General features: G+C 46.9%; 1 pseudogene; it reads left to right on the top strand.

The window, feature by feature from the left end:
• LOC139274159 (zinc finger protein 850-like) overlaps window positions 1-25629 on the top strand; it is a 360216-nt pseudogene that overhangs the window by 63589 nt on the left and 270998 nt on the right.

The following is a 25629-nucleotide window of genomic DNA, read 5'->3' as shown; positions in this document are numbered from 1 at the left end:
AGAAGGAATTTCTTCCAGCAGAGAGTTGTGAATCTGTAGAATTCTCTGCCCAAGGAAACAGTTGAGGCTCGCTCATTGAATGTATTCAAATCACAGATGGATAGATTTTTAACCAATAAGGGAATTAAGAGTTATGGGGAGTGGGCGGGTAAGTGGAGCTGAGTCCACGGCCAGATCAGCCATGATCTTGTTGAATGGCGGAGCAGGCTCGAGGGGCTAGATGGCCTACTCCTGTTGCTAATTCTTATGTTCTTATCTTCTTATCTTCTTATGACTATGCTTAATCAGCTCTGATGGACGGGTCACATTATCTGCATGCTCGATACGAGACTCCAAAAACAAGTGCTCTACTTGGAGCTCCGACATGGCAAATAAGCCTCAAGTGGGCAGAGGAAACACTGCAAGGATGCCCTCAAAGCCTCCTTGAAAAGGTGCAATATCCCACAGACACCTGGGAATTCCTGGTCAAGACCACTTAAAGTGGAGGAGAAGGATCCGGGAAGGCGACAACACCTCGAGTCTCTTCGCCTTCAGCTCGGGGAAGCCAAGCGCAAACAGCGGAAGGAGCGCACGAAGACCCAAGCACCCCACCCACCTGTCCCTTCAATCAACATCCCATCAACCACCATCTGCCCTACCTGTGACGGAGACTGTATTGGACTCATAAGTCACCTGAGAACTCATTAGTGTGGAAACAAGTCTTCCTCGACTCCGAGGGACTGCCTAAGAAGAAGCTAGAGTACAAAAGTGTGGATATTATGATGAACCTGTATAAAATACTGGTTCGGCCTCAACTAGAGTATTGTGTCCAAAGGCGACATAAGAAAAACATTTTTACGCAGCGAGTTGGTCCAGACCTGCAGTAATCACCGGGCAGTGTGAGCTGAGAGTGCGCTGTGGGGCAGCGGTGCCAGGCTGTAACACGGGAGGTGAGCGAGCTCCAGGGAGTGGGTTAGAGAAACTCTGGGAGAAAAGCACCGAGTGCGGCCCCAGACCCCGAGTCCCGAGCCCCAGGCCCTAAGGGAAAACACTCCACATTATCCACTTTACAAACACCCGGTGTGGTGGGCCTCAGGCCCGAACAACAACCTACGGGTTTGGGAAGTTCACAAGTGACTGCAGGGGCTGTGTTCTACTGTTATTGCTGCTGTTGATCACATCGTGCCCATTTTGATAGTTGGGGTTTGTTTCTGCTGATGTTAACAGCCCCTGTAACTGTGCTGGAGTTTAATATTTTGATATTTCAAATAACACAGTGTGTCGGTATTTGATGTCACCAAGATAAGAGGAGACTAATTGTCCTGTTACCGACTGCTCCAATTTTTGGCCTTTTCTCCTTTCTAACTCGATATTATTTCTGTTCTCATACCTTTGGTTACTCTCATGGACAAGTCCCAATTCGCCATTCCTTCCACAGTGTCTCTCCTCATCTTGGTATCCAGGGATGGTATCGGTAACATGCCCGGAATCACTAAACACAGAACCCAGTCTGTTGATCACTTTCAGCTACTGGACTTAGTGTGTGCCCCACAGCATCTCTCTCACCTTCAATGTGTCAACAGAGCATCACAACTGCAAACATGGTTTCAATTTAAATTTGATTCCACTCAGGAAATGTATTAAAAAAATAAATACGTAAAAGTAAACTGATCACAACAAATAATTGGCAAAGGTTTAGAGTCAACAAGATGAACAAGTAAACACATCACGGCCAAATAAACCAGCTCTATATTCACAGGATAATCTGTTATCAAACTCCTCGAGTGGACAGAATAGAGAACAATATTAATTCTAAGAACATCTAGCATCTGTTGTAATATGTTTCACATCCTGACTGATACAATCTGTCGGTTTCTTTTCAGTTGCAGTGAATGGAAGATTAGAGGGATGTTGGCATATGGAACTCGGTTAATTCAGCTTCTGAAAGGTGTTTGTGTTAAATGCATTTGATCGAGGGAAAATGTGGTTGGCATCATTAGAGAGAGGGAGAGAGAGAGAGAGAGACAGAGTTCACTGAGCAACAGTTGGTGTTTGCAACCAACTAGCCGTGGATATTCCCATCGTAGAATGTTTAGATTAGAAATATTATGTTGGGATCAGAAATGTCTAAAGACCAGTGGTTTGTGCTTGCCACAGGAAGGCCACAGTGTTTTTGCATGCTTCTAATGTTGATGCATGTCGAAGAAAATGCAGACTTGTGTCTCTAGACTATGTAGTAGCCAGGGACTACTATATTAGGTACTGCCTGCTCCAGATTGATGAGAGGTTGATGGCATAGCAAGAGATTCAGCAGTTTTAAGAATTTATCTCTAGTTATCTGCAGACATCGAATGTCACAGTGTCTTGACAAAATTGGATATACAACTACCCTATTGGGTTAAATTATCGGGATCAATTGTTATAGAACTGTTGCAGAATTGAATTCTTATAGAATGGAAAAGTAGTGAAGTTATGCTTAACCTGTATCGAACATTGTTAGACTGTACTTAAGACTACTGAATACAAATCTAGTTGCCATATTAAAAAAAGGATATAGATGCACTGGAGGGATCCAGAGAAGATTTACAAGGATGATAGCAGAAATGAGGGTATATCTATCCTATAAGGAGAGGCTGGGTATCTTTTCTCTTCAAAAAATAAGGCTGAATGGTGACCTAATAGAATTCTTTAAAATTAGGAAAGGTTTTGATAGAGTAGGTACAGAATGTGTCATGTCTGTAACCTTCACATAACTGTAACCTTTTATGTAACAACACTGTATACACCTGAGAAATGCACATCTCGACCACAGGGGGTGAACTTGTGGGAGACACTCCTCACTTGGTCATCCAGGTATATAAAGGGATGTCCCACGCAGGGTTAGCACTTCTTGGTCCTGGGAATAAAGGTTCAGGTCACGTAGTGACCTTGTCTGCGGTACATGCCTCGTGTGATTCTATAGTAAGGTGTAAGGACATTACATTTGGCGACGAGAAATGGGAATCAACGACCCATGAGGATGGCCACCGGTAGCACAGAGGAACGGTACTGTGTTAGTGAGGACTGGGACGATTTCGTTGAGAGGCTCCAGCAGAGCTTTGTCACGAAGGACTGGCTGGGAGAGGAAGTGACTGACAAGCGAAGGGCGCATATATTGACCAGCTGTGGTTCCAAGACATATGCGCTGATGAAAGACCTGCTCGCAACCGAGAAGCCGGCAGACAAGTCCTTTTGAAGAGCTCAGCACACTGATCGGTGAGCACCTCAAACCGGCAAGCAGTATACACATGGCCCGGCACCGGTTCTATACACATCGGCGTCGGGAGGGACAAAGCATATTGAACTTCCTTGCAGACCTTCGCCGTTTTGCCAGCCTCTGTAAGTTCACAGACACCTGCAGGGGGGAGATATTAAGGTATTTCTTCATTGAGGGGCATTGGTCATGCCGCAATTTTCAGGAAGCTTATTGAGACCAAGGACTTGACTTTAGAAAGGGCAGCAATGATAGCTCAGACCTTCATGGCAGGGGAAGAGGAGACCAAGATAATTTACGCGTGCAGCCCTGGTTCCAACGTGGCGATGGACCAGGGAGTTAACATTGTAAATGCGACTCAGAACCCCACAGGCAGGCAAAGGCAATTCAACACTGCCCAGGCAGCAACAGACTCTAGGGTGGGCCAGCAACAGAGACAATGGCAGGGGGAATGGCAATTCACGCCATCACAAGGGACAATGCATCCCGGGATGGGACCATTGACACTCACCAACAGAGTGCTCAGGAGTAATCAAAGAGACAATCAGAGAGGAATGCCTGGTAACAGTTCCTTTGTTCACAACAATCTCAGCTCATGCTGGAGGTGCGGTGGCAGACATGCTGCGAAAACCTGTAGGTTTCAATAATTTATCTGTAGAAACTGTAACTTCAATGGTCATTTGGCCAGAATGTGCAGAAAGCTCATAGCGAGGCTAGTTTGCGAGGCTAGTTTACAAGGCAGAGGAACCAGATGAAGGATCTGCAAGGCAGATTGATGCTTGGGGCAAAGTTATGGACGCTGAAGTCCAGTGGGTTCATGTGGCAGACATCCACAGCTCGTATACCAAAACGCCACCTATGATAATGGAAGTCCTATTACATGGCATCCCGGTACGCATGGAGCTGGACACAGGAGCCAGCCAGTCACTTATGAGTGCCCAACAATTTGAAAAACTATGGCCACTCAAAGCTAACAGGCCCAAACTGGAACGCATTGACACGCAGTTATGGACATACACCAGAGAGATTATCCCAATGCTAGGCAGTGCAAACTTGGTGGTCACACACAACGGATCGGAGAACCGGCTGCCACTCTGGATTGTCCCAGGGAATGGTCCCGCGCTCTTGGGGAGGAGCTGGCTAGCTGAGATGAACTGGAAATTGGGGGATGTGCACGCCATTTCATCTGTTGAGCAAAGTTCATGCTCACAGGTCCTACAGAAATTCGAGTCACTTTTTCAACCAGGTGTCGGGACTTTTAAGGGCACCAAAGTAATGATACGCATCACCCCGGACACCAGACCAGTTCTCCACAAAGCCAGGGCCGTGCCGTATGTGATGCATGAGAGAATTGAGAGTGAGTTGGACAGGCTGCGAAGAGAGGGCATAATTTCGCCTGTTGAATTCAGTGACTGGGCAAGCCCCATCGTTCCTGTCCTTAAAGCGGATGGCTCAGTCAGGATTTGTGGCGACTACAAGGCCACCATCAACCGGATGTCACGACAGGACCAATATCCGCTTCTGAGAGCGGAGGATATTTTTGCCACGCTGGAAGGTGGCAAGCTGTTCACCAAGTTGAACCTCACTTCAGCCTACATGACTCAGGAACTGGCTGAAGAATCCAAGCTTCTGACTACCATCACTACGCACAAGGGGCTATTTATTTACAACAGGTGTCCATTTGGCATTCGTTCAGCGGCTGCTATCTTCCAGAGGAACATGGAAAGCTTGTTAAATCCATTCCTGGAACAATCGTATTCCAAGATGACATCCTAATCACGGGTCGAGACACCGAGGAACACCTCCACAACCTGGAGGAGGTGCTACGCCAACTGGACTGGGTAGGCTTGCGACTAAAGAAGTCCAAGTGTGTGCTTTTGGCCCCAGAGATCGAGTTTTTGGGCAGGAGGATTGCCGCAGATGGGATCCGGCCTACCGAATCCAAAACGGAGGTGATCTGTCATGCGCCCAGGGCCGGCAACACATCGGAGTTGCGGTCTTTCCTAGGACTCTTGAATTACTTCGGGAACTTTCTGCCGAACTTAAGCACATTGTTGCAGCCGCTACACGTGCTCCTGCCTAAGGGTTGTGAATGGTTTTGGGTGGACTGTCAAGAACGGGCTTTCAATCGGGCGCAGAACCTGCTTTGTTCTAACAAGCTGTTGACCTTGTACAACCCCTGTAAGAAACTGGTTTTAACGTGTGATGTATCATCCTATGGGGTTGGGTGTGTGTTGCAGCAGAGTAATGATGAAGGCCAACTCCAACCTGTGGCTTATGCCTCCAGCTCGCTCTCCCAGGCAGAACGGGGATATGGGATGGTTGAAAAGGAAGCACTCGCATGTGTCTACGGGGTGAAAAAGATGCACTAGTACCTTTTCGGCAGAAGGTTCGAGTTAGAAACGGACCACAAGCCATTAACATCTCTGTTGTCCGACAGCAAGGCTGTCAATGCCAATGCGTCAGCTCGCATACAGCAGTGGGCCCTCACGCTGGCTGCGTATGACTACAACATACGCCACCGGCCAGGCACCAAAAATTGCACTGACGCGCTCAGCAGGCTCCCACTGGCGACCACTGAGGGGGCGGTGGAGCAAAGCGCGGAGATGGTCATGACCGTTGAGGCTTTCGACATCGCAAGCTCCGCCATCACAGCCCGCCAAATCAAAATCTGGACCAACAGAGATCCCTTCCTATCTCTGATAAAGAAATGTTTCCTGACTGGAGATTGGGCGCCCATACACAGGAGGTCCGACCATTTCACAGAAGGATGGACGAGCTCTTCATCCAAGCCAACTGCCTGCTATGGGGCAGTCGGGTAGTCATGCCCCACAAAGGTAGGGAAGTATTCATCAGGGAACTCCACAGCGAGCACCCAGGCATCGTGCTAATGAAGGCCATTGCCCGGTCACATGTATGGTGGCCGGGAATTGACTCAGACCTGGAACACGGGGTTCGCAGGTGCACGATGTGTGCTCAGCTGTGAAATGCCCCAAGGGAGACCCCACTCAGCCCGTGGCCCTGTCCCACCAAGCCATGGTCACGTATTCATGTAGAATACGCGGGCCCGTTCATGGGAAAAATGTTCCTGATTGTTGTCGATGCATACTCGAAATGGATCGATGCATCATATTGAATTCGTGCACAACATCCACCACTGTGGAGAGTCTGCATATGGTCTTTGTGATCCACGGCTTGCCAGACATCCTGGTTAGCGACAATGGCCCATGTTTCACTAGCTATGAATTCCAGGAGTTTATGTCGGGTAATGGTATCAAACATGTCAGGACAGCACCATTCAAGCCGGCTTCCAATAGCCAGGTGGAATGTACGGTTCAAATCATAAAACAGGGCATGTTCCAGATTCAAGCAACCTCCCTTCAGTACTACCTATTGCGCCTCCTGCTGGCCTATAGGTCCCGCCCGCATTCGCTCATGGGAGTCCCGCCCGCAGAACTACTCATTAAATGCATGCTTAAAATGCGGCTGTCCCTCATTCATTCAGCCCTGTCAGACATTGTTGAGGGCAAGCGCCAGTCTCAAATCGAGTGCCATGATCGCAACTCAGTGGGGAGATGCATAGAAATCAATGACCCTGTATTCGTTCTCAGTCATGCTTTGGGACCCAAGTGGCTTGAGGGTACTGTAATTGGCAAAGAGGGGAATAGGGTCATAGTGGTCAGACTTAGCAATGGGCAGATATGCCGCAAACATCTCGACCAAGTAAAGAAACGGTTTAGCATGGACACTGAGGAACCTGAGGAAGATCATGAGATGTTACCCACACCACTGCCAGTGAACGAGCAACAGGACATTCAACAGCATGTACAGTCCCTGTGGCCAGCCGGACAGGCCGGAATCACCTCAGGTCAACGAGACCCCAACTGCGGCGCTCCACAAGAGAGCATTGACCGCCTGAAGGACTCAATCTTTGACCCAAAGACATGGAGGGGAGGTGATGTCATGTTTGTAACCTTCATATAACTGTAACCTTTTATGTAACACTGTACACTGTAAACACCTGAGAAATGTACACCTTGACTACAGGGGGTGAACTTGTGGGAGTCACTCCTCACCTGGTCATTCAGGTATATAAAAATAAGAACATAAGAACATGAGAATTAGGAACAGGAGTAGGCCATCTAGCCCCTCGAGCCTGCTCCGCCATTCAACAAGATCATGGCTGATCTGGCCGTGGATTCAGCCCCACTTACCCGCCCGCTCCCCATAACACTTAATTCCCTTGGTTAAAAATCTATCTATATGTGATTTGAATACATTCAATGAGCTAGCCTCAACTGCTTCCTTGGGCAGAGAATTCCACGGATTCACAAACCTCTGGGAGAAGAAATTCCTTCTCAACTCGGTTTTAAATTGGCTCCGCCGTATTTTGAGGCTGTGCCCCCTAGTTATAGTCTCCCCGACCAGTGGAAACAACCTCTCTGCCTCTATCTTGTCTATCCCTTTCATTATTTTAAATGTTTCTATAAGATCACTCCTCATCCTTCTGAACTCCAACGAGTAAAGACCCAGTCTACTCAATCTATCATCATACGGTAACCCCCTCATCTCTGGTATCAGCCTAGTGAATCGTCTCTGTACCCCCTCCAAAGCTAGTATATCCTTCCTTAAGTAAGGTGACCAAAACTGCACACAGTACTCCAGGTGCGGCCTCACCAATACCCTGTACAGTTGCAGCAGGACCTCCCTGCTTTTGTACTCCATCCCTCTCGCAATGAAGGCCAACATTCCATTCGCCATCCTGATTACCTGCTGCACCTGCAAACTAACTTTTTGGGATTCATGCACAAGGACCCCTAGGTCCCTCTGCACCTCAGCATGTTGTAATTTCTCCCCATTCAAATAATATTCCCTTTTACTGTTTTTTTTCCCAAGGTGGATGACCTCACATTTTCCGACATTGTATTCCATTTGCCAAACCTTAGCCCATTCGCTTAACCTATCTAAATCTCTTTGCACCTCTCTGTGTCCTCTACACAACCCGCTTTCCCGCTAATCTTTGTGTCATCTGCAAATTTTGTTACACTACACTCTGTCCCCTCTTCCAGGACATCTGTGTATATTGTAAACAGTTGTGGTCCCAGCACCGATCCCTGTGGCACACCACTAACCACTGATTTCCAACCCGAAAAGGACTCATTTATCCCGACTCTCTGCTTTCTGTTAGCCAGCCAATTCTCGATCCATGCTAATACGTTTCCTCTGACTCGGTGTACCTTTATCTTCTGCAGTAACCTTTTGTGTGACACCTTATCGAATGCCTTTTGGAAATCTAAATTCACCACATCCATCGGTACACCTCTATCCACCATGCTTGTTATATCCTCAAAGAATTCCAGTAAATTAGTTAAACATTCTATAGTAAGGTGTAAGGACACTACAGAATGAATGTTTACACTTGTAGGGAAGAGCATAACAAAGGCCATCAATATACGATAGTCACCAAGAAATCAAATAGGGAATTGAGAACAAACTTTTTTATCCAAAGATTGGTGAAAATGTGGAACTCACTACCACAGGAAGTGGTTGAAGCAAATAGTATAGAAGCATTTAAGGGGAGACTAGTCAAGCGTATCAGAGAGAAGGGAATAGCAAGTTATGCTGATCGAATTAGATGAGGACAGGCGAGAGGAGGCTCAAGTGGAGAATAAACATGGTCTTGTTGGGTCGAATGGTATGTTTTTGTACCGTATATCTCATGTAATCCAGTTTTTCAAGAAACACTGCTTGAAGGTGGAGATAAATGACTTGCATCCAAATGCAATTGTTGCTTTAGTCTTCTTTGTAAATCACAAAGTCTGGACATAATTTGTTTGTGAAATTAAAACTTGATGTGCTGTTCAAGCACATGAGGAGGGAAAGTTAGCTGAAATTTAAGGGGATAATCAAGTTTGCTTTTTGAAAAGAGCCATTCAATGTAGTCTTGTCCAAACTACATATTCAGAAAGAAGTTTTTGGAGGGAGACTGTTGTGTTAAAATTAACTAACATCCTTCATCTCGCAGACTGAATTGCTCTCTGGCATATTTTGGGGAATAAAAGGTCCAAGAAGAGTTAAGTAAAAATGGTTAAATAAAATTAAACAAACAAAATGGGTTATAACTTGGAGCAAGTGGGAATGTTTGATCTATGTTTTAAAGATATTAAGATAATATTGTATTAGACAGTAAAATTCCTCCGGGGCTCTTGAATGAAATGGTGAATACTGTATCAAAGTTAATGAAAGGGAGTGAATGAAGGTTTAAGATGAAAACAGGAAAATTACACCATCAATTTGGATTTTTTTCTTAAATCATTGTTCTTGGGTGAATTGGCATAAATCATCTGGGTGCAATCTGGTATTAATGCAAATTCTTGTGAAAGTCAGGGAAGTGTAGTAAATTGATAAGATTTATCTTCAAGGTGTTTGTGCCATTGCTTGTACTGAAAAATAAGAAATCTGGATTTGATGCCCTGACCACTATAATGTGGTTTACTTCCTCTTTAAAATATTTTGAATTGTGTGTTTCACTGAAGTTAGGCGCAGTGCTGCAGTTAATTGTGGGTATTGAACTGTTTCTGGTGAATTAATGTGGACTATGTTATTTGGGAATAGATTTGTGTGGGATCATTCTGTGCTGAACATATTGCTGGGCTGCGGGTTTGGCCTCAGTCCCAGTTAAGAAATGTTGTTGACATCAAATCCAGGGACTACTTACATTATGACACCAAATCCAGGGTCCACTTATACTGTGACACCAAATCCAGGGACCACATGCATTGTGATCCCAAATCCAGGGGGCACTTACTCTATGACACCAAATCCATGGACCACTTACACTGATAAACTAGATTCAGGGACAACTTACACCATGACACCAAATCCAGGGATTACCAATACTGTGACAAAAAACCTGGAACCACTGAAGCACCAAATCCAGGGACCACTTACACTGAGACACCAATTTATAAAACCTTTCACGACCACCGGACGTCTCAAAGTTTTTTTTTAACAGCCAATGAAGTACTTTTTGGAGTGCAGTCACGATTGTAATGTGGGAAACGCGGCAGCCAATTTACGCACAGCGAGCTCCCACAAACAGCATTGTGATAATGACCAGATAATCTGTTTTTTTGTTATATTGATTGAGGAATAAATATTGGCCAGGGCACCGGGGATAACTCCCCCGCTCTTCTTCGAAATAAATGTAGTATCATGGGATCTTTTAGCGCACTTGAAAGGGCAAACGGGGCCTCGGTTTACAGCGCAGTGCTCCCTCACAGGCGAGTGTGCTGCGCACTGAGACTACAAAATTACATAGGATATACGGCACATACACTATCCAGTCCATGCCGGCGTTTATGCTCCGCTTGGGAATTATAGAGCCTCAACATGAGGAATGGTAATCTTCAGCCCAGGTATAGGGGTTATTAAAATCAGAAGAAACAAACTCTAGCTGCCAGAATGAACATGGTTCAGTGCTCAAAGCAATTACAATAAATCCAGGTCTATTGACAAACGTGGCCTTTCAATGGCGGGTTTCTTCCCCAGCATGCACCGCGGGGGAGAATGTGCCGCACCCAGTCTACAAGATCCCAGCGCGCAAGCGCGAAATCCGCCTTGGTTAGGAGCATCCGCGCTGCGTGTAATGGTGGAGAGAGACAGTAGGGAGAGGCTGCGGACAACTCGGTAAGATTCATGGGGCGGAGGGGCGTAATGGATCCGCGAGTGGGCGGAGAGGCTTCATAAACAACTGGTGTATGCCGCAAGCCGGGAATAATAACCTGATCGCCCCACGTTTGCAGCTCGCGGCTTTCTCCAATTCACAGGCCCAGGCTAACTGCCGCCATCTTTGTACAGGAAGGCCGGTTCCACGCTCCGCCATCTTGAAACAGTGAGTAGTAAAGCGCATGCGCTGTTCTCTTGGTGCAAAACCTGGGTGAGGCTTCAGTGTTTGGTCCCAACTGGGGCCAAGTGCCCGTGTGAAAATTGCAGCCTCAGTTACTTTTCCCTCACCATCTCGTCTAAAGATGCTACTCAGTTTACATCCCACACATTTGTAGCTAGAGCCCCAGAGATGGGTCCCCTTCTATAGTCCTAGGGCTGGAATGCCTCGTCTACAGTCCCAGGGTTCGAATCCCCATGTACAGTCCCAGGTTTGGAATCCCCATGTACAGTCCCAGGTTTAGAATCTCCATGTACAGTCCCAGGTTTAGAATCTCCATGTACAGTCCCAGGTTTAGAATCTCCATGTACAGTCCCAGGGTTGGAATGCTGGGACTGTACACAGACAAAGAAAAAAATCGAGGCCTTGAATCTGAGTTGGGAAAGCAATCATAGAAACATGATTCAGTTTCTATACTAATATTTGAAATCAAATCCAATGAATTGTTGCAAGTAGCATATTCCTTTCATGCCAAGTGGGAACCAAGTGATGTCTGGGATGTGCAGAGTGTTTGAGCCTGGTTACACAGCGTGTCTCACGGCTCTCCACTCCAAATGTGCTTCTTTCGGTTCACAGTCTTATTTACAAATCCAACTGACTGGATATACCTCACCGTTTAAACCGCATCACGGAAATATCAGCATTTGATATTTAGTTATGCTAAACCTTAATAAAACATTGGTTAGACCTCAGCTGGAGTACTGCGTTCAATTCTGGGCCCCAAACTTTAGGAATGATGCCAAGCTTTTAGAGAGGGTGCAGAAGGAATGGTGCCAGGGATAAGAACATAAGAAATAGGAACAGGAGTAGGCCAAATGGCCCCTCGAGCCTGCTCTGCCATTCAATAAGATCATGACTGATCTGATCATGGACTCAGCACCACTTTCCCGCCCGCTCTCCATAACCCCTTATCCTCTTATCATTTAAGAAGCTGTATATTTCTGTCTTAAATTTATTCAATGTCCCAGTATCCACAGCTGTCTGAGGCAGCAAATTCCACAGATTTACAACTCTCTGAGAGAATAAATTTCTCCTCATCTCTGTTTTAAATGGGCAGCCCCTTATTCTAAGATCATGCTCTCTAGTTCTAGTCGCCCCCATCAGTGGAAACATCCTTTCTACATCCACCTTGTCAAGCCGCCTCATAATCTTATACGTTTTGATAAGATCACCTCTCATTCTTCTGAATTCCAATGAGTAGACAACCTACTCAACCTTTCCTCATAAGTCAACCACCTCATCTCCGGAATCAACCTAGTGAACCTTCACTGAACTGCCTCCAAAGCAAGGAGTGGATGAGGCACTTCAGTTATTGGCAAAAGAACCGGAGGTGAGATGTGGAATCATTTGTTACACAGCGACTAGTTGTGATCTGGAATGCTCTGCCTGAAAGATTCAATAGTAACTTTCAAAAGGGAATTGGATAAATACTTGAAGGGAAAAATATACTATGCTACGGGTAAAGAGCAGAGGAGTGAGACTCGTTGAATAGTTCTACCAAAAGGCCGGCACAGACATGATGGGCCGAGTGGCCTCCTTCTGTGTTGTACCACTCCCCGACAATGGCAGATAGTCTTACCCAGAGTGTCCTGCATGGGGGGGTATGCCCTATCTCCATCAGCAGGGGGACAGCGCACGGGAAGGGCTGATCCCGGAGAGCGCCTTCCTGTGTGGAGCGGCTCCCGGAGACTGAGCAGAGCGAGCGCGGCCTCAGCAACACTGAATGTAGGTCTCAGACCCCGAGTCAGAGCCGCAGGGCCTGGTGGACGTGCGGCCAGGGCTCCGGCACCAGGAAGCCCCAGGTGCAGCACCTCCCCCACACAAGGAAAACGACAACTTGCATTTATACAGCAGGCCGCTCTGTGTCGGGGTGGGCGCTGGATGCGGAGGTCGGTTCCGGGCCTCCTGTGTGGGTCTGTTTGTTGCATCAGTTTGAGCTGGATTGGAGATGGAGAAGTTGCTGGGTTTAACCCCCAGTATTTCTGAGCCCAGTAGGACCAATAATTTCCCATGTGGGACTGTCACGAAAGGTGGGTTCCCTTCCCTGAAGGACATTGTGACCAGTTAGACTTTTAACGACAATCTAGCAGCTTCTTTGGTGACATTTCTCCAGTGCCAGCCCAACAAATGACCAGATTCATTAAGCTCAATTTCACAACCTGTCTTTATGTTTAGGTAGGTTCTCTCTCAACCTTCTGTTTCCTGTTTGAAATTCATTTTACAGGGTGTCAAAAGGGGAGGATTTGCAGACGGGAATCTCAAACCAAATGTCACGCCAAGATCTCACGGAGTTACTCGTTACATTGGGACCGAAATATGATCGACCTTTGAGCATGAAAGCTAAAAGCACCGTTCACAGCAGGGAGAAACGGTATATGTGCTCTGTGTGTGGACAAGGCTTCAGCCTATCATCTAACCTGGGGAGGCACAAGCGCAGTCACACTGGGGAGAGGCCGTTCACCTGCTCCGTGTGTGGGCAGGGTTTCATTTGGTCATCTGACCTGCTGACACACCAGCGAGTTCACACTGGGGAGAGACCATTTACCTGTGCAGTGTGTGAGAAGGGATTCACTCGGTCATACCATCTTGTAACTCACCAGCGAATTCACACTGGAGAGAGGCCGTTCACCTGCTCCGTGTGTGGCAAGGGATTCGCTCAGTCATCCGAACTGCTGACACACCAGCGAGTGCACACTGGGGAGAGACCGTTCAGTTGCTCTGACTGTGGGAAGGGATTCACTCGATCATCTCACCTGCTGATACACCAGCGAGTTCACACTGGGGAGAGGCCATTCACTTACCCCGAGTGTGGGAAGGGATTCATTCGGTCTTCCGACCTGCTGGCACACCAGCGATTTCACACTGGGGAGAGGCCGTTCACCTGCTCTGAATGTGCGAAGGGTTTCACAAAGTCATCCACCCTGCTGAAACACCAGCGAGTTCATACTGGGGAGAGGCCATTCACCTGCACTGAATGTGGGAAGGGATTCACTCAGTCATCCGACCTGCTGAAACACCAGCGAGTTCACACTGGGGAGACACCATTCACCTGCTCTGAGTGTGGGAAGGGATTCACTCAGTCATCCCACCTACTGAGACACCAGCGAGCTCACAAGTGACTGCAAGGTTTGAATTCTGCTGTTGTTGCTGCTGTTAATCACATCCCTGATTGAATCATGTTCATTCTGACTGTTGGAGTTTGTTTCTGCTGGTGTTGATAATCTTTTAACTGAGCTGGAGTTTAATATTTTGATATTTCAAATAACAGTGTGTCGATATTTAATGTCTCCTAGATAAGAGGAGACTAATTGATGTCCTTTTACTGACTGCTACATTTTTGGGCCTTTTCTCCTTTCTAATTCTACTTTATTTCAGTTTTCATACCTTCAGTTACTTCATGGACAAGTCCCAGCTCCCCATACCTCCCAGCGTGCCTCTCCTAGCCTTGGGATGCAGCGATGGTATTGGTAACATGCCCGGGATCACGAAACACAAAACCCAGTCTGTGAATCACTTTCAGCTACTGGACTTTGCGTGTGCCCCACAGCATCTCTCTCACCCTCGATGTGTGAATAGAGCATCATGCCTGAAAACGTTGTCTTGAATTTAAATCCACTCAGAAAATATATTTAACCAAACATAAACAAGTAAATACATCATGGCCCAATAATGCAACTTTATATTCACAGCAAGAAGTCTGTTATCTAACTCCTTGAGAAGACAAAATAAATATCCCAAATGTAAGAGCTCCTCGAATCCTTCAATACCTTTCAAATCATGACCAGTTCCTTCTTATTCTAGAATTCCCCATCCCTGTGGGAAATGAAATTGGTCAAAAAATGCTAATTGGAAATTTCTAACATTTTTTCTCTTTCTGGTGTTTAAAGCTGACCAGTTCCTTCTCTCAGAGAATCTCTGAGGAGACTCTTTGATTTAAACACAGATCTCTCCTCTCTTATATCTGGGATTAGAGTTACGGGGAATTTAAAAACCTGACCACTCAAAAGGGCCCGTCAGTCATATACAGACTGACCCGATCACACAGCTCGGTGTCAGTGTGAACTATTCCTCTTTCCTGCCTGTAACCGATGAAACTTGTAACACTGAGGCTGAAATTCCACTTCCGTGTGCCGGGATGGAGGCAGTGCTGGGCACAGAGGAAGCAGCAAACTGGGTTCAGAGTGGGCATTCTGGCTTTGCCCATTCCTGGGGTTTCCCCTGAGCATGTGCTGGGGCCCAGTGGGCATTCACTGCTCTGGGGTATTTCTGGACGTGTCCTCACTGCCCCTGGAATTCCCACACATTGCCCCCTGGGTGTGAGGCCAGCGCTCTGTGCCTTTAAACACTGGAGTGAAGCCGAGTCCTGCAGGCACACACTCACCAGGAGGAGTTTCTAACTGTCTAGACCGACCTTTTGGGAAAATTAATCACACTTTTGGGCCAGTTGTGTTTTTTTTCCCATTGTTCCATTTCCTGTTCCTTTGGTTTAAATCTTTATTTGTTCCCTTTGGTTTGGTTTCACTTTCACTGCTGGGCCTCCCACTAAAAGCACTTTGTCTGATCTGCCCGTGGGAATTAGCAGACCCATGGTAACACTGGTAAGACATTCTATTCCACAGAATAGGCTAGTTGGAAATTCTAATCAGATCAGGGGAAAGAACAGGGTTTGTCTGTTATTGACCACAATGTAAGCTTAAACCAGATTGGGTAATATATTAGATTATAATGTGCGATGTTTATACCTATAATTGTGAAACTATAAGAAATAATATAATTAACAGTAGGCAGAGTAGTTTAGGGATATTGAGAACATTACCGAAGAAAAGTATCTGCTGGGATCCAGGGAATGCGTTCAAGTTCCAGCTGTCTTTTCCTTGCTTCCTGCCAAAATCCAGCAGAGAAGCCAGGGATGGATCACTGCAGGGAATAAAAGTGAAGGGAGACTGATGTAAGGGGGCAGTCGGGACTGGAGACACCGGAGATCAAGCTCAGGGTGCCCGAGGTTCCATCCAGCGGGCTGACCTCATGTCAGTTACTGTGGACACGCGGGACTTGCATGTTTACTCTGATTGATGGATCAATACAAGATACAGTACAGGGCAGAAAATCTGCTCATCTTATATTTCTTATTCAAGTTGCTGAAACTGGATTCTCAAACCTGCTAATTAATATCACATGGCATTAGCTAGAATCTGATATCTCTTTACTGTTTCAGTCTACTCCTTTTACACTTTTACCGTTAAATCTACTTTTCCGACCATTGTCTTCTCCCAAAATATATCACCTCATATTTCTCTGCATTAAATTTTATCTGACATCTACCGGAGCCATTTACTAACCTGTATATTCACACAGAAGTCACTTGCAGTCCTCACAGTTGGTCATGGTCCCAGATTTGGTGTCATCTGGAAAGTTTGATCGTGTGCCCCATATACCCAAATCCAGATCCTGTCTCTATATTAAGAGCAATGGTCCCAACACTGACCCTGAGGGACACCACTGTTTGCTTTCCCCCAGTCTGAAGAACATCCATTAACCACTACTCTCTGCTTTCTGCCTTTTATCCAACTTCCTGTCCACACTGCCCCACTCCCTTTAATATCGTGAGCCTTAATTTGATAAACAAGCCTCATGTCTGGCACCTTATCAAACACGTTTTGCCAATCCATCTGCACAACATCCACTGCATTTCCTTTCTCACCACACTGTGTTATTTTCTGCAATAATCCCTGTTGTCTCTCCTGAATGAATCCACTTCACTACCAAATGTTGCAATGTTTGCTCCACACCACAGGGTTTCATCTGCTTAAAGCCACAACAGAAAGGTCTACAAAGCGGCCCCGCGGCAAACTCCAGGAGAGGGAGAAAATGAACGTCTGTAAATGAAGGAAACCAGTGAGGGAGCGTCTGTAAATGGAGAATTGTTGACTGGTCAGGGAGTGACTGGAAATGGTGACTGGTGAGAGAGCATCTATAAATGAAGTAAAAATGGAAACCAGTCAGGGAGCATCTGTAAATGAAGGAGAAATGGTGACTGGTCAGGGGGTGCCTGTAAATGAAGGAGGAATGGTGACTGGTCAGGGAGCATCTGTAAATGAATAAATGGGGACTGGTCAGGGAGCATCTGCAAATGAAGGAAAAATCGTGACGACAGGGAAATGAAGGAGAAATAGTGACTGGGTTCAGTTGTACACTCACTTGTTCCTCTCTCTACCCTGTCATATGCAATATTTATGGAGGATTTTTACTAAATCAGATCAAAAAAATGATAAATGATACAGAAAGTAACAGATTTCACATCTTATGTAGAGGGAGCTTTACGCTGTATCTAGCCCGTGCTTTACCTGCCCTGGGAGTGTTTGATACGAGTTTGTAGAGGGACCTTTACCTGACCTGGGAGGATTTCATGGGACAGATTAGAGGGAGCTTTACTCAGTATCTATCTGGGTGCTGGACTTGATATGGGAGTGTTTTATGGCAACTTTAAATATGCTTTACACTGTATCTAACACATACTGTACCGGACCTGTGAGTTTTGATGCGTAGTTTAAATATGCTTTACACTGTATGTAAGCCAAGCTGTACATGACCTGGGAGTGTTTGATGGGACAGTGTAGAGCAGTGGTGGGCAAAATATGGTCTGTGGACCATATCTGGCCCGCCAAGACATTCTATCCGGTCCGCTGGATGGGACAGAAATAGAACGCGAGCCGGAGCTCGAGCTGCACATTCGTCTATCCACTTTCACTTCTCATGGGTCAGAGACAGAATCGAACTGCAGCCAAAGAAAAACCATAGTAATACTTAATTCAAAATAATAATTCGCAAAATCGATTCACCCCGGCCGATTAAAAGGATCCATTCCGTGAGACTTGCCCCAATGGCGGATGTAAGTACCCAGAATGCACTGCGTACTAGAATATGCCCTATCCAATTTAGAGTGGGGTCATGGCAGATCTTTTACTGAAGAGAGTGACCGGCGTTGCATCTTTCCTCTCCTGGTATCCAGAGTATGACGGCAGGGGAGTTCTCACATGGCACCAATTGGGACGGCATTAATAATCTTTGCAGAGGGACATGAGGATAACAGAGGTGGGAAATTGATGCTGACACAGGCTCTAATGAGGGTACAGTTCTGTTTCACAGCACTGATTCACAGAGGTTGTGACGGTCTTGGATCTGGCCTGGAGACGACGAAGGTTGAACAGGTTCCCACTGGTTCTGTAGTTTAGTTCCACTCCAGCAGGGAGCTTGTTGAGTGTGAGGTGGAGCATTGCAGTGAGGAAGATCGAGAAGAGGGTTGGCGTGATGACGCAGCCCTGCTTGGCCCCGGTCCGGATGTGGATTAGGTCTGTGGTGGATCCGTTGGTCAAGATCATGTCATCGTGGAGCAGGTGAAGGATGGTGTCAAACATTTGGGGGCAGCCGAAGCGGAGGAGGACGCTCCATAGTCCCTTGCGGTTGACAGTGTCAAAGGCCTTTGTAAGTTCAAAGAAGGCCATGTACAAGGGCTGAAGCTGTTTCCTGCATTTTTCTTGCAGCTGTCATCACCAGCATCAAAGCACTGACCACACTTGACCAGCTCCGTTGGGTGGGCCATATTGTCTGCATGCCTGACACAAGACTCCCAAAGCAAGCGCTCTACTTGGAATGCTTACACAGCAAGGGAGCCCAAGGTGGGCAGAGGAAACGTTTGAAGGGCACCCTCAAAGCCTTCTTGATAAAATGCAACATCCCCACCGACACCTGGGAGTCCCTGGCCAAAGACCACCCTAAGTGAAAGAAGTGCATCTGGGAGGCCGCTGAGCATCTCGAGTCTCGTCGCCAAGAGCATGCAGAAACCAAGCGCAGACACTGGAAGAAGTGTGCGGTAAACCAGTCCCACCCACCCTTTCCTCCAACAACTGTCCGTCTCACCTGTGACAGAGACTGTAATTCCCATATTGGATTATTCAATCACCTAAGAACTCACTTTTAGAGTGGTAACAAGTCTTCCTCGATTTCGAGGGATTGCCTATGATGATGATTTACAGAGATCAGAAGATACCACAATATTTTCAATTTTTATCTTTGATTCATTTCTAGGTGGTATCGACAACATGTTGTGTATGTAAGATAGCATCTGACTACTATCTGAATTTATGTTTATGCAATGTTCATGTTTATCAAATGTTCCCTCTAATTTGATTTCCATGCGTGGTCCCTTTAAATTTGGTCCTTGGCCACGAGGCAGTCGCACATGCGCAGTGTCTCTTTCAGCGGCAGGAGCTGGGGATGGGCCTGCGCGGGACCATGTGATTGTTGCTGACCGTGCAGCCATGCACCTTCGAGCCAACATTGGTGGGCAGCCCTCAACAGCTCAATAAAACTTGTTAAGTGGCCCTCCAGTCCAAGTAATTGCCCAGCCCAGGTCTAGGTGATGAAAGCCATGGTGAGTTGCTGAATCTTGTAGATGGTACACACTGCAGCCATGGTGCACTGGTGGAATGTTATCAAATAAACAAAACAGGTCTGTTAACAAATATAAACAGTAATCCCAGCGGCCCAGATCAGGTGTAACTGCCGTATATTCTGGGCTGTAATGGTTCACATTAAGGACACACATGAGATAATAACAAGGCATTGTTGTGTGTATTGTACCACATTGTAATGCCAGAGTCCCGGAGAGTTTGGAGGAACTTGATGAATGGTCTGAGAATAATTGTGTTATGGGCAGGAGGGTAAGACTGACCAATGGCTGTGCTCCTGGAAGTGCAAATATGCCCCACTCTTACAGCTGTGAGAGGCAGAGGAAACAGACAGAAGGGCTGATATAGAATGACAGACTGGTGTCCATTCCATTATAACCATGGGCTGTGACCTCTGCTGCAGACCCGGGATCCCAGGATGAGGGAAATAACCATTGCAAAGAAATGAAGAGAAACCTGATCGGTGAACTCCTGGTAAACTGTGGGAGTGAGTAGGAGCTGGAACTCCAAATAGAGAAATACTACCGATTAAAAAGGATTACATCCCAGAACCTACTGTTCATAGAGTTAAACCTGTGGGGCTGAGGGCACAGGAGTAAAACTGGAAGTGAGGCCTTGATGGTTGTGACTGCTCCCGTGAGACGTTACAGTGTATCCCAGCAGAGGATCCGGCTGTAGATCCCCATAGACCATTTAGGGAGTGCAAGATACTGAAGGATTCTTTCACGGCTCTTTAAAGAGAGGAAATATCCCCAATAAACCATTATACACAAAGGGATAGTCCCGGAGATTCAGAACACATGGGAACAGCTCTTGGCGTCTGTCCACAGGTGAATGGGATTTTGAGGTCCAGTGTTGATTGGTGGAAATTCAACACCAGGATCAATTTGGTCACAGACACTCTTCACCAAATTCACTGATCTCTGGCCACTCTGAGCAAAGCTGAGCTGTTCCCCGCCATGGCCAGTGATTCCGGCAGAGGAATGTTGCTTTTACAGCCCGGAGCAAAGAGCTTTCACCCACTGTTGGACTTTCTGAGTTTACTGGTTGCAGTCAATCAGCAATAATTTGAATCTACCCAGCATCTCCCGGGGTGTAATTTTCAAACTCTAACACTGTGCTGGGACGGCATTGCAGTATCGGCCAAAGACAGCACATGGGCCTTAGACACAGACCCAGATAGCCTCCCAATACAACTTGGTTTCATGCCCCACACTAGCCCCATTATGGTCTCTCTCAGGGGGATTTCCTGCCCGTTTTGCAGGGTCTGGAGTAATTTCCATGGTGTGGGTCGATAATATAAAGAACTGCCGCTGATTTTATGAGATAATAAAACAAGAGGGATGGAGCTTACCAATCCCAGCACAACATGTCAGTGCGGGGAGACATGGGGCAGACACTGAGTCTTCCTTCATGTGGACCGTGGTGACAACTGATGTAACCGGGGAGACAATGGGTTCTGTTCGATTCTAAAACACGGAACAGTTCATTGTTACTGACTCTCAATGATGTATTATTGGAGAAGGTTAAATTGGAATTATGATTAAAATGTTCCTTGTTAAAATTTCGGATCTTTGTTGCTGGCAGTTCTGCTCTAATGGAGCAGGAAGATGATCTGAGCCAGGCCAGGCCCAGATTTAATTTCACAGCAGGACTTCAGACTCGTTCCAGGAACATCTCCTGCTCCCAATCTCTGAAACACTGGCTCCTCACATTTGGACAGTGTTTGTCCAAGTCTCACCCAGTCTCCGAGACACTGCCTCCTCACACTTGGACCCCAATTGTTATTTACTGTCACTGTTTATATTCCTCTATCTCCCGCTGCTGGAGTTCTCTCACCACTCGGCAGGTTGCTGTTTGTGAGGAGATTTCCATCCGGAGGTTTAGCGGGATGTCTGCTCAGTGCTGGCCATTTCTGATGGCTCATTATCTGCAAGGCGCTGTGAGACCTCCAGCCACTGGAGGCGGTGTGGACAAGAGGCAGAGGCTGATGCTGGTGTCAAAGGCCTGAGGTTTGAGATAGACTGGGGAAACATGGACTTCACAAACTGAAAAGGAGAAGCTGGAAGGAGCTCGGAACAAGGTGGTTATGCGGGACTTCAAAACATCACTTTAAGTTAAATTGTGAGAGAAGGACTCTGGGACACGGGGTAACACTGAGCGAAGATAAACAGGACCAATCTCAGGAATTCCTCTCCGCCCAGAGAGTGACCAACACTTGGAGCGGACTCCAGGTGGAGCTGGGGGTGACACTCACTGCCAAGGACAACCTCCTCCTACTGGTCCTGGGCTGTGTTCTCCATCGGCCTTTTGTCCTCAGGTGGTCCTGGGGTGTATTTCACACAATAAAAACAAGCTGAAGAGTGTGTGAATGTGAGGCTTCAGTGTGAGAGGAACCAGCTTCCTCAGACACTGCTGTGGTCCAGAAATTTTCACAACCGAAATGCAGATTGCCCATGTCATTGCTGCAGTGATTTCACCGCCAGATTCCCCGCCCCGCCCCCATCCAAGGCGGGATCCCAATATCGGGCGGTAACTGGACCGTGTGCTTCCGCCACATATTGGATTCGGGAAACCCGGAGAAAACTCTGCCGGGATCACGGCGGGGTCACTGGATGTCTATGAACCAAGGAATCAAATCCAACCCCCGGGACAGATGTTTGTCTTTCCGTATTTGGGAGTTAAAGTAGCGCCTAGACAGAGCACACAGAGTAAATCAGGTTGAGCAGGATCCGAATGGAGCAACAGAATTCGCCCAATGTTCCCTCCATTCATTGTTCTCTCTCCGCACCGCCCAGGCCCGATAAGGGTTGATCCGCCCTCAGGGCCTTTCCCTGCCGCTGGGCCACTGCACTTGTGGCAGGCGAGGCTCTCTGCCGCCATCTGCTGGTAGGGACTCAACCGCATTCGGGCTCTTTCCCCACCGCTGCGTCACTGTACCTGCCTCGGGCCAGCGCGGCTCTCTGGCGCCCTCCCCTGGCCCGCTGTGTATTGTAAGATTGGTCTTTCCCCACCGGTGGGTCTCTGAATCTGCCTCGAGCCGGCACGGCTCTCTGGCGCCCTCTCCTGGCCCGCTGTATAATGTACGATTGCTGGTTGAGAGCCTTTCTTTCGTCTGCTCACCACATCCTCCCAACCCGACTGCCGCCGACTCAATGCCTATTTTATTGTAATGTTTGGATTGCCGGAAAGCACACAATGGTTCGTTCTGAGTTTTATGGATTCACTGAACATTGGACTAGGTTCTCGTGAATGAATTGGGCACGTTGCATCACGACATGTAATTGACCAATAAAACTGGAGCTGACGGTTTTTTAACTCCCAGGCGGAATTTCGATGTCAACTCATTCTTTCGTCCTGGCAGCTGAAGGGCATGCGCTCTTTTTACAGGACAGTCGAATATTCAGCATAACCCCACGAGCTGGAGCTGGCACCATCCAAAGGGGAAATATTCTCCACCTCTGCATCCTTCCCATCACGCTCCCGTTTGTGGTCAGGGCTCTCATCGCTCCGGCGGTCAATCAGTTGTTTATTCTCTCCCAACAAGGCAGATAATCTGCACTGTGGGATATTAAAGCGATGCCTCACATCCCTCGCTCTTGTTTTTACCATTACCGCAACCCCTTTCGGAGCCACCACATCCTGACTTCTCTCCAGCACAGACCGAGTCCGGCCTGACACGGTGAATTCCGCGGGGAGCAGTTGAGGGCCCGTTAGTTCAGAACAGTCATTGAGCTATTTACAGATGAACATGTTGTGAATCACGGTTTGATTCCTTTCCTGTGCTGCACCATTGGACTGCGATGATCAGCGGTTCAGTACCACTAATGGATTCAGTACAGCCTGATCGGTGTAAATGGATCGAACCACCTAGATACATGTGGGAGACTGACCAGGAGGGTCTGAGCAATAACATAGATGGATCACTGCAGCTAAACCCACCTGATCTTTATAAATGTACCGGACCATCTAGATACATGTGGAGAGGGGATTGGCCAGGAGGGACTGCTCATTACAACAACTACCACGTTCATTTATATAGCGCCGTTAACTTAGTAAATCACCCCAAGTCGCTTCACATAATTAGCCAAAACAATATACTGAGCCAAAGGAGAGATGAGTACAAGTTCCCAAAAGTGTGGTCAGAGATAGGTTCTAAGGATGGTCTTAAAGGACGAGTGAAATGGAGAGGTTTAGGAAGGGAATACCAGAGATTAGGGCCCAGACAAGTAAAGGGACAACCGCCAATGATGAGGTGGAGGATGGACAAGAGTCCAGAGAATCAGCAATGCAGAATTCATAAAATCATAGAAATTTACAGCACGGAAGGAGGCCATTCGGCCCATCGTGTCCATGCTGGCTGACAAAGAGCTATCCAACCTAGTCCCACTTTCCTGCTCTTGGTCCATAGGCCTGTAGGTTATGACATTTCAAGTGCATATCCAAGTATTTTTTAAATGTGGTCAGAGTTTCTGCCTCCACCACCGTTTCATGCAATGAGTTCCAGACCCCTACCATCTTCTGAGTGAAATTATTTGCCCACAAATCCCTGCTAAACCTCCTACCAATTACTTTAAATCTATGCCCCCTGGTTGTTGACCCATCTGCTAAAGGAAATCGGTTCATCATATCAACTCCATCTAGGCCCCTCAAAATTTTATACTCCATCAATTAGGTCTCCCGTCAGCCTCCTCTGTTCCAAAGAAAACAGACCCAACTTATCCAATCTTTCCTCATCGCTAAGATTCTCCAGTCCCAGCAACATCCTCGTAAATCTCTTCTGTACCCACTCTGGTGCAATCACATTTTTCTTGTAATGTGGTGACCAGAACTGCATGAAGTACTCTAGCTGTGGCCTAAGTAATGTTTCATACTGTTCAAGCTCTTATATTCTATGCCTCGGCTAATAAAATCAAGTATCCCATATGCCTTTTAACCACCTTATCCACATAGTCTGCTATTTGTAGGGATCTGTGGACATGCACTCAAAGGTCCCTTTGTTCCTCTACACTTCTCAGTATCCTACCATTTCATGTGTATTCCCTTGCCTTGTTAGCCCTCCCTCTGGATTGAATTCCATTTGCCACTGTTCTGCCCACCAGATCAGTCCCTTGCTATCTTCCTGCATTCTGAAGCTTTCTTCTTCTTTATAACTGCACGGCCAATTTTTGTATCACCTGAAATCTTAATCTTACCCCCGACATTCAAATCTAAATAATTGATATATACCACAAAAAGCAAGGGACCTAGTTCTGGGAGGATTATAGGACTCGAGGACTTTTCATGGATAGGGCAGGGGCGACCACATGGAGGGATTTGAACAAGAAAATGAGAATTTTAAAATCGAGACGTTGCTGGACAGAGAGCCAATGCAGTTTAACAAGCAAGGGGTGACGTGTGAAAGGGACTTGGTGCGAGTTAGGTTATATGCAGCAGAGTTTGGGTGAGTTTAAGTTTATGGAGGGAGCAAGATGGGAATTGGGACAGGACAGCATTAGATCAGTCCCGCCAGGAAGTGACAAAAGCCTGGAGGGTTTTAGCGGCAGAAGGGGCGGAGCATGTAGAGGGAGCCTTACTCTGTGTCTAACCCCGTGATGTACCTGCCCTGGGAGTGTTTGATGGGACAGTGCAGAGGGAGCTTTACTCTGTATCTAACCCGTGCTGTACCTGCTCTGGGAGTGTTTGATGACAGTGTAGAGGGAGCTTTACTCTGTATCTAACCCGTGCTGTACCTGCCGTGTCAGTGTTTGGTGGGACAGTGTAGAGGGAGCTTTACTCTGTATCTGACCCATGCTGTACCAGGAAAAGGAAAAGGAAATGGAAAGGGAAAGGGAAAGGGAGAAGCCCATTAGAGATACTGAAGATGGCTTCTTGAAAACAAGTTTGCATCTTACAAACTTGCTTGAGTTATCAGTTTGGGGTTAGGATTAGAGGTTATCAGTTTGCGGTTAGGATTAGGGGTTATCGGTTTGGGGTTAGGATTA

This window comes from Pristiophorus japonicus, chromosome 9 (assembly GCF_044704955.1).
Source record: "Pristiophorus japonicus isolate sPriJap1 chromosome 9, sPriJap1.hap1, whole genome shotgun sequence".
Lineage (NCBI taxonomy): Eukaryota > Metazoa > Chordata > Chondrichthyes > Pristiophoridae > Pristiophorus > Pristiophorus japonicus.
This window is presented reverse-complemented; position numbering and strand designations above follow the sequence as displayed.